The sequence below is a fragment of the Leguminivora glycinivorella genome, chromosome 11, assembly GCF_023078275.1.
Source record: "Leguminivora glycinivorella isolate SPB_JAAS2020 chromosome 11, LegGlyc_1.1, whole genome shotgun sequence".
Taxonomy (NCBI): Eukaryota; Metazoa; Arthropoda; class Insecta; order Lepidoptera; family Tortricidae; genus Leguminivora; species Leguminivora glycinivorella.
In genome coordinates, this window is record NC_062981.1 from 6,653,057 (window position 1) to 6,664,145 (window position 11,089).

Sequence of the window (11,089 nt, forward strand, 5' to 3'; positions counted from 1 at the left end):
AGTAGGTCTTTAGTTACCGGAAAGAAGACACAGCAAGAGCAAATCTCGACTGGGGCACAAATGTAACTGGTCCATTTTTTCCATGTTTTACAATGTTTGCATTATTAAATAGTGTCCACCGGTTAAATATGGTAGGCGTGTTCAGTGGATACATGTAGAACTCAACATCATAGTGTATAGTAATGGAAATAAAACCGGCCAAGAGCGTGTCGGGCCACGCTCAGTGTAGGGTTCCGTAGTTTTCCGTATTTTTCTCAAAAACTACTGAACCTATCAAGTTCAAAACAATTTTCCTAGAAAGTTTTTATAAAGATCTACTATTGTGATTTTTTTCATATTTTTTGAACATAGGGTTCAAAAGTTAGAGGGGGGGACGCACTTTTTTTTCCTTTAGAAGCGATTATTTCCGAAAATATTAATATTATCAAAAACCGGCCAAGAGCGTGTCGGGCCACGCTCAGTGTAGGGTTCCGTAGTTTTTCGTATTTTTCTCAAAAACTACTTAACCTATATAGTTCAAAATAATTTTCATAGAAAGTCTTTATAAAGTTCTACTTTTGTGATTTTTTACCAATTTTTTAAACATATGGTTCAAAAGTTAGAGGGGGGGGGACGCACTTTTTTTTCCTTTAGGAGCGATTATTTCCGAAAATATTAATATTATCAAAAAACGATCTAAGTAAACCCTTATTCCTTTTTAAATACCTATCCAACAATATATCACACGTTGGGGTTGGAATGAAAAAAAATATCAGCCCCCACTTTACATGTAAGGGGGGTACCCTAATAAAACATATTTTTCCATTTTTTATTTTTGCACTTTGTTGGCGTGATTGATATACGTATTAGTACCAAATTTCAGCTTTCTAGTGCTTACGGTTACTGAGATTATCCGCGGACGGGCGGACGGACGGACGGACAGACAGACATGGCGAAACTATAAGGGTTCCTAGTTGACTACGGAACCCTAAAAACGATCTTAGTAAACCCTTCTTTATTTTTTAATACCTATCCAACAATATATCACACGTTGGGGTTGGAATGAAAAAAAATATCCGCCCCCACTTTACATGTAGGGGGGGTACCCTAATAAAACATTTTTTTTTCCATTTTTTATTTTTGCACTTTGTTGGCGTGATTGATATACATATTGGTACCAAATTTCAGCTTTCTAGTGCTTACAGTTACTGAGATTATCCGCGCGCGGACGGACGGAATGACGGACGGACGGACGGACGGACGGACGGACGGACGGACGGACGGACGGACGGACAGACAGACATGGCGAAACTATAAGGGTTCCTAGTTGACTACGGAACCCTAAAAATGGATTAGTTACAATTTGCCTCCCAGTCGAGATTTGCCCCGCTATACCTTTACCATTTTTAGTCGTTATCAGAAATTGCACATTAGCAACTTAGGTAGTACCTAAAGCCAAAGATAATACCACAGCAAACATCCAGTTCTAGACACAGGTGTTTTTAATTTATGTTATGTTATTAAATGGATACATATTTTTGGCAACTAATTATTTAACTTATTTACTTTTAGGTCTTATTTACCTGCAGATTCAATATTTTCAAACCTTTTTCCTCATTGGTTGTAGACATAGCCTGTGAATAGGTACATGTTTGTCTATGATTGTCAATAGTCTTGTTATTTGGGTACCCATAAGAAATATTCTGTTGCAATTATCTAAGCTATATTAAATCCTATTGTCGCGCGATATTAAAACCTATTATACCTATAGTTATGGCGTGTTAGAACGGTAAGATCTTCTCGAACCATATATACCTAGAGTACCGTGTTAAATAACACATTGATGTACGTGTACACTATACCTAATCAAAGTTAGTCGATCTATAAAATATAACGATGACACAATCATCTCACTTAAAACTCCATTAAACGCTCAACATTCCATTAAAAATCAGCACTTACTTGTCAAATCACTTCACACACAACACAATCATTGGTGATATTTTCCCGATTTTCTCGCTCGCGTCGCTCGCGCCGGCGCCCGCGCACGCGTGTTGTATGACAATGCGTGGGGTCGCGGGTCGGGTAGTGAAGTAAGCCACGGTCGCGGGCGCAGCCTCTCACTAGGCTCGGTGTAATTGCCTTCCGAACGCGTATGTCATACATGGGGTGGTTGAGTGATTTTTATCAATCAATGGCTGGGATTTTGTATCGTGATGGAATTCGATGTTATTCCTTTGGTCCAAAAAAAGTAGGTACCTATCAGTGGCGGCTGGTGAAAATTTCTGCTAGGCAACACTGAGCAAAAGAACCTTTACATTAGGTACTTTACTAGTAGGTAATCAATTTTAGGCAAGCCTGTGGGAATCGGCTTGTATGGATCAGCCGCTGCGGGTACCTATACATATAGTCTAGTACTATAAATTTATTTACTATACATACTAACTAAATACCAAGTGAAATATAAAGCCATGATGGTGGCCTAGCTGTTCGAACGTGCGACTTTCGATTTACACCAAATCTTGGGATAAACTAATAATCCTAACATTCAATCCAGCGACTGCAGCGAGCCCATGGCAATACAATATGCCGATGCCGAGATAACGCAAGGAAGATGATGGTAAATAAAAAAATACAATACACTAAAAGGTCAAAAAAGGTCGAAAGTAAGCCGAAAGTACTTGTATGGGGATTAATCTATTGGCTTTATTAGGTGACACTCGCATTTAGTATTATCAACAGGTAATCTTTAAATATTTAAAATCTAATCGCTTTAATTATGAATTCGTAATTCATCAGTATGTAAGTATTGTTTTTTCCGGCGGGTTTTCCAAGATTGATACTTCGTAGATACGAAAAAAAATGATCATTAGGTATATGAAAGCACAGAACCTATAGGTAGAGTAGGTACTCTAACCTATATCACAGAATATATAATAGTACAAGTACAGAAGGCCCACTGCTTTGATGTTCATGAAATGCCGCCTTTTTAAATGCCTACAAAATTCTAACAAAGAAAGGAGCCGCACGTGCGCAGCGTTGGACGATAGGGTTGCCTATGGATTAAAACGAATTAATATCAGATAAAAAACTATTATAGTCAAGTTTTGGGTACTCTCTAGGTATATATACAGTATTTATATATTTTTGTAAGTCCCAACATCACAAGCCTTATTGAACTTTTCCGTGGGTATGTCCCAATAGTGGATATGTGTAAAATTGTCCTATTTTATTCATGATGTCTATTTAACTAAGCATTATTAGTTATTCCACATGTGGACATCGCATACGAACCTTAAAAAAAACTCGCGACGTAAAGTAACAATAGAAAGTACGAACGTGCGTTCCGTGAGAACGCGCGCCACCCTTGATTAGGCCGCGAACTCGCGGCCGCCAGCATGTACTTGTAGCGCGGCGATAGAATCGCGGAGTGAGCCGCCCCTGCCTATATACTTTATTTTAGTCCTGGGAAAGACATCAACGAGTGACACCAACATTTACTTAATTCAACTCCATTGTGTAGATTCCTCCAAAAGTATCTTGTTAAGGGGCAATTAGTGATATAGCATTAGCAAGTAAAAGTTGTAGGTGCGGTCCTACAAGGTTTTCTCAACTTCTTAAGTACCTATATATACTTAAACGGGCCATATTTTCCACAGGATGTTAGATGTACCAAGTGGCAATTTATAGTTTGTACTTAGTCGTCGTCGTCGTTAAATATTGACTCACCATTGATTGACGTTGTCGTCATTGAAGACCGGTTTACCTATAAATCGTGATTTAACACCAACTGCAGGTCGTAAATAGTAATTATATTCTGTAATTGTTTCGCAATAGGCGTATTATGCGTGATGAATACCGTTATCGCTCGCTAAGCGATGATGAAGGGTAATATCACCAGAAACTCGAACGTAGAAGGACAGTTGCACCACGTCCATTGTAGACACCACTACCATACACATAGGTCCACCCAGGGGGATAGTATAACCATACTAATTAACCAATTGCCAGATTGATGTACTTATACTTTTATACTTACATCAATCTGGCAACCGTACTCATCTGATCTGAAAATAACGAGATATCCATCATTAACCCCTGGAACGCCGTTGTCAAAAAGGAGGATGGGCAGTTTTGTATGGACACTGGCCTAAAAACCAATAATGACAAGTCATATGTCATTTGAAAGGTTTTTTCATATTCTACAATTTTTTGTATGGCGGGAAATCTTAAATCGCTGTGTGAAACAAGTTATGGCAAAATAAAAACATTCCATCAATAAGTATTTTTTTACTGTTATAGGGTATTTGTTCTGTACAACGGTTTTTAAACGTGTTATCATATAAATAAACACAAGATAATTTTTAAGAAAAAAAAACCGCCGCCTTTGGGGTTCTGGTGAAAGCTACTTGCGAATGTTGGATTACGTATTTCGGTTCTGACCATCACCAACAGTTCCACTGCACCAAATGTCACTATAGGCTAGTTTCCTACTAGTCAAATCAGCTTCTTTTTATGAACTGTCAAAACGATTTGTTAATATGGAATTACTATGAAATACTGAGGAGTGACGTCACGGTCAATTCATTTACTTTATATCTTTCTCTTTGACTTATTAAATAGAAATTATGTTTAAAAATAACTACTGTCCATATTTTTCTTCTAATTATGTGGTGCTTTATTGCGTGCACTGCATAAAATATTTTATTTTAAGTATAGGAAACTAGCCTATTCTGGACGTAAGTGCATGCTGTTCTTATAAAAATACCAAAGTCACTATAAACGTGCCGTTCAGATTTGAGGAGTTCGGTTCTGACCATCATCAGCACTTCCACTGCACCAAATGTCGCTGTTCTGGACGTAAGTGCATGCTGTTCTTATAAAAATACCAAAGTCACTATAAGCGTGCCGTTCAGATTTGAGGAGTTCCGTTCTGACCATCATCAGGAGTTCCACTGCACCAAATGTCACTGTTCTGGACGTAAGGGCATGCTGTTATTATAAAAATACCAAAGTCACTATAAGCGTGCCGTTCAGATTTGAGGAGTTCCGTTCTGACCGTCATCAGCACTTCCACTGCACCAATTGTCACTGTTCCGTACGTAAATTCATGCTGTTCCTTTAAAAATACAAAAATCACCATATGTGTGCCTTTCAGATTTGAGGAGTTCCCTCGATTTCTCCAGGATCCCATCATCAGAACTGGGTTCTGAGAAAAATGGGACCAATCTGTATGCATATATATACATTAAATCAAAAAAAAAAATTTCAAAATCGGTCCAGTAACGACGGAGATATATAAGTTGATGCAGTATACACGGATTTTTCGAAGGCATTCGACAAGGTCAATCATCAGATACTGTTGGACAAGCTGCATCGTTTTGGAATATGCAACTCATTGTATGACTGGTGTCGATCTTACCTAGAGGACAGACCTTCGACTGTGGTTATCGAGGGCGCTCAGTCTTATGAGTTCATAGCGTCTTCTGGAGTACCACAAGGATCGAACTTAGGACCTCTATTTTTCAATATTTTCATCAACGATGTAACATCCGTGTTTAAATCTTCTAATGTATTCTTGTTTGCCGATGACTTAAAACTCACGAGAATCATTAGAGGCCCCGATGATGCTGATAAGCTGCAGGACGATGTAGCGTCTTTGGTGAAGTGGTGTGCGACCAACAAAATGCATTTAAATCCTACTAAATGTTATCACATTAAATTCCACAGAAAACGAAATGAGATGCGAACAAACTATAAAATCTTGAACGAACATGTGCAATTGTGCAGGAAGTGACTGAGATTAGGGATCTCGGCGTTATTTTGGACAGCAGACTGCGGTTTCATAAACATACAGACACCATGATTGACGCATCATTTAGGGCGCTGGGATTTGTACTCAGAGCGGGGAAGGAATTAAAACCGGCCAAGAGCGTGTCGGGCCACGCTCAGTGTAGGGTTCCGTAGTTTTTCGTATTTTTCTCAAAAACTACTGAACCTATTGTAACGTAGTTACGTTACGTAACCTAGGTTACCTTTTCTTAAAAATAAATAAATTAATTAAATTGTATTGGTCGAAGCTATTGGTGCATGTTCTATTCGGTAGGGATGTAGTAGAGTTTAATAAATGAAACACATGTTGACTCTCCAAGGTATCAATATGTAATGTCGATTAGAATACAGATAGAATAAGCTGATCATTATGAGTAATACAGTTTCCATATATAAAGCATCTAGCCTACTTAATCTAATTAGGTATGCTTACACATCACACCTTCCCCCCTATTTTTTTTTTTTTTTTTTTTTTTTTAGAAAAGAAAAAAAAAAATATTACACAAAAAAAATCATGTTTAACAAACTTTCAAATTAACCTACAATAAAAATACAGGTCAATCACTTTTATGTGTTATTGTATAATACGACACGCTCATAATTATGGTGAGGTGATTACTCTCTTAGGTTACGATAACAATAATATAATGAAATGTGACGCACACCTGGTGCACCGATGAGTCAATGATTATGACTAACTTATTACTAGCATAACTCGTTACATAAAATAAGGAATAGTTCTATTTTTATGGATTACATTTTGTTTATTTCCTATAGAAACTTTTACATTAACATCCATGTCTTCAATAACAGAGTATGGACCTAAATACACTGGGTCCATTTTTTCACGTCCTTCTTTTTTCACTAATAATAAATCGCCTATTTTATACTTAATTGGATTACATGTTTTATCATATCTTTCTTTTCTTAACTGCTTTGACATAATTAAATTATTTCTGGCGTCTTCCTGAGCCTTTTGCAATCTATGCCTTAAAGCTATCGGATAATCATCGAAGTTATACACAGGATCTATATTATTATTAGTTATATTAGTTGGTAAATTACAAAGTTTTCCGAATACTAATTCGAAGGGAGTATACTTAGTTTCAGAATGCATAGTCGTGTTATAACTGAAGCACCAGAATTGAAGCCAGTTGCTCCATTCGTGAGCCTGGTTATCCGTCTGGATTCTGAGGAAAGCTCCCAGGGCCTTATGAGAGTTCTCCAAAGAACCGAGACTCTCATGGTGATATGCCGTGGATTGTATCTGATTTATTTTTAACAATTTACACGTATTTCGCATAGTTGAAGAAATAAATTCAGAACCTCGGTCTGTTGCTATCTCGCGCGGGATGCCGTAATGTAAAATAAAACCTTCAACGAATGCTCGCGCGACCGTTTCGGTCTCTTTATTGGGTAATGGGTAAGCCCATACGTACTTAGTGAGCTCGCACTGTATCGTCAATATGTAACTATACCCGTTGTTATCTTTAGTTAAAGGGCCAACTAGATCTAGATACACTTTTTCACATGCCGATGTGGCTGTGGTAGTAATAGACATCGGTTCTTTTATGTGTTTATGGAATTTTTGCTTTTGGCATTTATCGCATTTTTTTACAAAAGCTTTTATGTCATTTTCCATGCTTGGCCAGTAGTAGTGACGTTTTATATTATTCGTCATCCTACGCATACCCGCGTGTCCGCTAGTGGGTAAGATATGAAAATCATTCATGATGACTCGCCTGTCATCTTTATTCTTTACTTCTTTTGCACCCTTTATAATACATAGTCGTGGCCCGGACCACTTACTTATATTTTTTATATGTTGAGCTAGCTCTTTGATAATCTTTTCATTGTCTTTGTTTTTAATAACGCATATTTCGTTAATGTTTATAATATTGCAGAAAGCTTCCAATTCCCTCATGAAGAAAGCTCGTTTCATACATGATAGGGATACTGGTGCAACGCTAATAAGTGACAATGAGGGTGTATATACAAACGTATTGTTTCTGCTATAAATACAATCATTCATTTTCGCACACTTGCGATACTCTTCTGAATTAAAACTTAATTGTGTTGAATTGTTAGGTTTTTTTAGAATTTCGGCCACGTTTGGGTGATCAATCCAACCGTTTTGGAAATCCGTAGTGCCGGCATTTTTTTGCCTTTCTTTCTCTTCCATTCGCTTCTTTTGCCCACGTGTTGTTACGAACATAACTCTTTCACTCATGTCTTTCAGCTGTTCACTAGTTATCTCAACCCTTGATAATGCGTCTGCAGCCACATTATCTTTACCTTTCAAATACTCTACCACAAAATCGTACTCCTGTAAATACAATTTGAACTTGGTTAGGCGGCTGGAGGGATCCTTCATGTTAAATAAATAGACTAACGGCCTATGATCCGTAATTACTCTGAAACGTCGTCCAAATAAATAAGGTCTGAAATATTTTATTCCCCACAAAATAGCTAAAAGCTCTTTCTCAATGGTGGGATAATTTTTCTCCGCTTTGTTCAGGGGTCTACTGGCGTAAGCAACAGGTAAACCATCTCCGTTTGATAAAACGCAGCCTATCGCTATCCCTGACGCATCGGTGTGTATTCTAAACTCGTTATCTTCTGAAAAGTTAGGATATTGTAGCAATGGTGGGTTACTCATTGCTGTTTTTAGGGTATTAAATGCATCTGAGCATTCAGTAGTCCATACAAAGTCTACGTTTTTTTTAAATAAATTATTTATTGGCTGAGCTATTTCGGCAAACTTCGGAATAAATTTTCTGTAATAGTTCGCAAACGCTACGAACCTTCTAGCTTCATCTTCATTTTTTGGAGTTGGATAATTTTTAATCGCTAAAATTTTGCTTGGATCTGGTTTGATTCCATCTGACGTAACTAAATGGCCTAAATATAAAATTTCCTTTTTTAGAAACGTACATTTTAGTGGGTTAAGTTTAAAGTTGACTTTCCTCAGCCTCGAAAATACGTCTATTAAATTTTTGCTATGCTCCTGAAGATTTCGTCCCATGACGATAATATCGTCAAGGTAAACGATACATTGTAAGTAATTCAAACCCGTCATTGCAACTGTCATCGCTCTGCTAAACGCACTAGCACTCGTTTTTAGACCCATTGGGAGGCGCTTCATTTGGTAGTGTTTATCAGCCAAAAATGCCGTGTATTGCCTACTCTTAGGGTCGAGTTTTACTTGATAGTATCCTTGATTAAGGTCCAAGGTGCTGAAATAAATTGCACCAGACAGTGAATCCAATATCTCGGTAATATTCGGTAATGGAAATTTGTCATTCTCTATACGCTCGTTAACTTTTCTGTAGTCAATTACGACCCTCCATTTCTTTTCCCCGCTGGAATCTGCTTTTTTAGGTACTATTAACAAAGGACTAGCCCATTCCGAATAGGACTCTTCGATTATGTCATCTCGTAACATTTGATCGATTTGTTTTTTAATTTCCGCTTTTTGAGAGTGAGGCAATCTGTATGGCTTACTGTAAACTGGAGATTCATTAGGCTTTAAATGGATTTTTTGTTCGTAAAGGTTCATGGTATTCAGCTTATCACCTGGTAGGTGAAAAATATCGGCAAACTTAGCGCAAATACTTGAGATGCTGGCGTTTTCTTCCGAATTTAAATAATTCAATTTTAACAAAGAAAGCAACAGTTTCACTCTTTCGGCGTTATTTGGACATTCATCAAAATTAAGAACGTCAAATTCCTCCAGTCGCCTAATTTCGGGAGTAACACACTTAATCCTCACAACCTGCTCTCGCGTGTTCAATAGTTTAACAGTCAAATTACCATCCGTACTTCTAGACAAAGAATTTGCTATGAAAATACCCTCGCATACTTCGCTGGCATAAACAACAAAATCTCCCGCGACATTAATGGGAACTTTTACAAAAATTTCACTTCGCGAAGGTAACTCAATGAATGATTGTTCGTTACTGCTATGTGTAGAGTAAACGCGTACCGGTATAAAGGATGTGCGGTTACCGTTTTTCAATTTCAAAACGTCCGTTTCAAAATCTATATTGCCTCTATATTTTTTTAAGAAATCCTGACCCAGGATCCCGTCCGCGTCAACCGGTAAATTTTCAAAAACATGAAATTTGTGACTAAATGATTCATTTGTCTCATAAAATAAATCGAGATAGCTGTAACCAACAGATGTAATTACACCGCCTAGCCCATTTACGTTTGTTGTGTGTGGGTGAATCATCGGAGCTGTTGGTCTTATCGAACCATATTTGACTGCACTCAATGACGCTCCGGTGTCCAATAGCCATGTCAACGACTTTCCATTTACGTGAAGCTGAACTGAATTCACGTTACCGAAGGCCATAATATAAGGTAAGGTGTTAGTTACGAAAAAACTGAAGATCAGACGATCTGGCTGGTGACTCGTTCGTGTCATTGCACTCACGAGCCGTGTTTACGTACTGCTTATTATGGGGCTTACGGGGTCCGAAACCGTTACCATTATGCCCGTAGCTCTTACGATATCCATGGCCGCGTAAACCACCCCTGAAAGCGCCACCGCCTCTGCCTCTGGGCAAGTAGGAAGCGCGTCCTTCGGTTTTCCTGTACTCGTACCGCGGGTGTCTCGCTGCACCTACCCTACTGTTGAAATATACATTTCCACGACCCGAAGCTATTTGGGCTCTTGCACCCCTACCGCGCACCGCGAACACCTGCTCTGAGGGTGTTGGTGTCATCGCAATCTCTTCATCCTTAGCACCCTGTATTGCGTCTTTAAGAGACGTGTAATTGCGAGCCGATATTACCGTACTTAACCGGTCATTTCGCAAACCACTGGTAAACCTGTGAATAGCCTGCCTTTCATTAAGGGGTTTTAGAACACTGTAAGCACTCGAATCACCATTGGCTTGTGAAATTGTCAGCTTGACAAAAATATCCTCTAAATCTCTACCGAACTGCTCTATACTCTTTCCCGCCTGCCTAGCCGTCTGCAACTGTTTCTGCAAAGCGGTATCCGACCTCCGAGTTAGCAGATGAAGTTTCATATCTGCAATTAAACTCGCTACTGTGGTATAGGTACCTGTTAACCGCAGTTTTGCATTGTAAGACAAACGTGTTTTCAAAACGAAATTTATCAACACCGGGATGTCAGCTTCGACTATCATTGTCCCATACAACTCTATGGCGTCGATTAATTGCAAAGAAACCTTTTCAGTATCATCCATGACGGGCAAAAGAGAGACTGCCGTCTTCAAGTCGAAATTCGATTTGGAACCCATGTTTG

General features: G+C 38.4%; 1 protein-coding gene across 1 annotated transcript in view; it reads right to left on the reverse strand.

Annotated features, from left to right (window-relative positions):
- Positions 1 to 2,054, reverse strand: part of LOC125230899 (NAD kinase-like) — a 54,146-nt gene extending 52,092 nt beyond the window's left edge. Inside the window, exon 1 of the mRNA XM_048136173.1 lies at positions 1,942 to 2,054. The gene's annotated coding sequence lies outside the window, so the exon portion shown is untranslated. The remainder of the gene's footprint in view (positions 1 to 1,941) is intronic.
- Between the last annotated feature and the right edge of the window lie 9,035 nt (positions 2,055 to 11,089).